This window comes from Opisthocomus hoazin, chromosome 3 (assembly GCF_030867145.1).
Source record: "Opisthocomus hoazin isolate bOpiHoa1 chromosome 3, bOpiHoa1.hap1, whole genome shotgun sequence".
Taxonomy (NCBI): Eukaryota; Metazoa; Chordata; class Aves; order Opisthocomiformes; family Opisthocomidae; genus Opisthocomus; species Opisthocomus hoazin.
Genome location: NC_134416.1, coordinates 85002998 through 85005904, shown reverse-complemented (window position 1 = coordinate 85005904; position 2907 = coordinate 85002998). Strand labels below are relative to the sequence as shown.

General features: G+C 46.2%; 1 non-coding gene across 1 annotated transcript; it reads left to right on the top strand.

The window, feature by feature from the left end:
- The first annotated feature begins 2608 nt into the window (after positions 1-2608).
- TRNAY-GUA (transfer RNA tyrosine (anticodon GUA)) lies at positions 2609-2698 on the top strand. The gene is given in 2 exon segments: positions 2609-2645; positions 2663-2698. It is a non-coding gene; the product is annotated as a tRNA-Tyr (tRNA).
- Positions 2699-2907: the final 209 nt, after the last annotated feature.

Sequence of the window (2907 nt, the reverse complement as noted above, 5' to 3'; positions counted from 1 at the left end):
CTTTCACGAACTCCATGCCAAAATACAATTCTGTTAAGCATTCAAAGCTTACCAAGTTCAAAAAATCAAGAAAAAATTAATTAATTTTTCCTAGGAATATCTGCTTTGAAAAGCTGCCCTGGGGGGTACATATGTAGTTTAGGAGAATATCTCTCACAAATCACCCATACATCACTGCTAGCAAGTTCCACAAAAAGAGAACTCCAATGCTTTTTATTGTCAAGGCAACACTGTGGTTTCTGCATCCCATTTGTTCACGCATAGATAGTAACAACATTCACTTTTTATCTGATGCTATTTGAATTTTTATCTTGACTTAACTGCCACTGATTTCTTACAGGAAAATAGAAGTTGTTTCGGGTTATCTCCACCAGTAACAACTCTTCACATCAAAGAAATGGTGATACTTCCCCTAAAGTCTGTATGTATCTGGTACCTCACCACTGGATTAGATGGCAGTGTCAAGGAGTTAAACTGGACAGAGCAGTGGTTTTCAGTTTTGGGGTCCCTGAATGCCTGGGTGGGACTAGTGAATTATTTTTGAGGGGTCTGTGAAAGGTGGTTTGGATAAGGCAGACTCATGACAACAGGCTGAAATGTGCTCGAAAGGAGCCTGAAGTGCCCCTGGAAAATGCTGTGGGGTCTGCAGACTGGAAAAGATTAGAGCCCTGGGGCTACACTATCTGCTCTGATTTAGGAGCTTGCTGATCCACAGGCCCACATTATCTGTTGTGCCATTCTTTCTCTGGCACAGGATTAACCCCACATTCTTACCAATGGGTATCTCAAGGACCTCCTCCCACCAAGACCATCTCAGACCCCGGAGAGCGCAGATACTGCCCTAACTGCATACAGAAGTTCTGTCTATCATCTCCATCATATGTCTCTCCTCATAGCGTCGGCTGACTTGGTAGTCGTTGGTGTGTACGTGAATGTCATGGCACATCGCAGCTCCAGGACTGGGCCTCTGAGGAGCTGCAACAGTACCGCATAGGTGAGTCAAATATTTCCTGACCTTCCTATATTCCCATGTACGTAAACAGAGAGACATCTTATTGAGTTTCTATCAAGATCTCTGCTGCTTTTAGCAGTAGACGAGGCTTAAGATGTCTGTTAGTATGAAAATAAATAAAATGTGTGTGGGAGTTTGATTGTGAGACAGAGCGCTATGTTTTCCAGACAGAGAAGTCCGCGGTGATAGTTTTGCTGTGAGTTCATCTCCTCTGTGAAGTCGCCTTCCTGACATGGGATCACTTTTGTCTGTGTTTGGTAAAGACCTCTGGAGATCATCTGGTCCAACCTCTTGCTCCAGACAGGGTAGACTTTAAAGCTAGATCAGGTTGCTCAGGGCTGTATCCAGTCAAGCTTTGAGTAACTCCACAAGTGGAGATTCCACCTTCTGGGCAACATTTGCAGTGGTGAAAAAGCCCCGCCTTCCCCATACGCTCCAATTTGCTAGTTGCAGACTGCAGTAAGATCCCCGTTTATCCGTCTCTTCTTACGGCTGCACAAGCCCAGCTCTCTCTGCCTCTCCTCCCACATCGTGTGCTCCAGCCCCGTGGCCATCTTGGTGGCCCTCCACCGCACTCTCTCCAGTACGTCCTCGTCTGTCTTGCACCAGGGAGCCAAGGCAGAACACAGCATTCCAAATGAAAGCTCATAAGTGCTGAATATGGAGGAAATCCCTCTTCCCTCAACCTGCTGGCTACACACTTGCTGAAACAGCCCAGTGTCTGGGGTTGAGTCACAAGGAGGAGGTGGAGGTAAGCACGGGTTAAGGATGGGTATGCTGTAGGGCACTGAGGTAACACTGCTACACTCACTCCCATCGCAAGTGGGATGGCATGGTTTCGGCAAACAGGGTGTCTGCTCACAGCTTTCTGCCCCACCCTGCTGCTCAGACAGCCGAGATGCTCATGAATCATTGTAATTTAGAAAGAGAGTAGTTTGCTTTCAATTGCCACAGCTGTGAGCTGTGGCACTCGCACAGATGATTCACAAAGGACTCAGCCTCCCAGGCCCAGCGGTTGAGTAGGCCACCAGTTGCAATGCCAGATGTTGCAACCTCATCTGTGTACAAGCGGCCTTACACGCACCACGGCAGTTGGTGGGATTGGAATTAAAACCTCAATGGTTATTCCTTTCCATCTTTTCCCTCTGTTCCTATGCGTTTGCTGTAGAAGCTGCCGGGGAGTGTGTTAACTGATTTGTTTGCTATTTTGTTATTGGATTTGGCTGGAGAACTGTCGACAGGAATAGTGCGGAGGGGAGTTCATCCTCTTCTCTTAGCTCATCTTAGGAAATGTGGCAAGGTCACCAAAGAGTGGGCAAGTTTCTTTGTCAAGCCGTAGACAGATTTCATATGGGTCATGACAGGAACCCCAACCTTAATGCTGCCACCACCAACAATCTTACAAGAGCTGTGAACTATTTGGCAGAAAACTGGCAGTTTTGTAACCGAAATACAGTCTTGCAGGAAAGTTAGCTTTGTGCCTTTTTTTGGATGCTGGTTTGCTGTTGTGAAAAGTAATACATATGGAAGCCCATTAGAGCCTAAGGCTATTGTTGATACAGTCTTGACTCATTCTTGGCATTCTTTCTTCATCTTCCTTCGATAGCTCAGCTGGTAGAGCGGAGGACTGTAGGCTGTCTCTAGAAAGTAATCCTTAGGTCGCTGGTTCAATTCCGGCTCGAAGGAAAGGTTTTGGGCATTTGTTTTGGTTTTTGTCTTTCACTTATTTCTGGAATTTGCAACTTTGCAGAACCGCCCTTTCCAACCATATGCTACTCTACACCCCGTGAGAAGTTTAGTCTGTTTAAACCATACCACTTTCAAGGATTTAATTTTCACTACCCCCCTTGTCTGCTTCAGCTGGTTCTTACAGCTAGGGTGCTTTGACTGTTTCC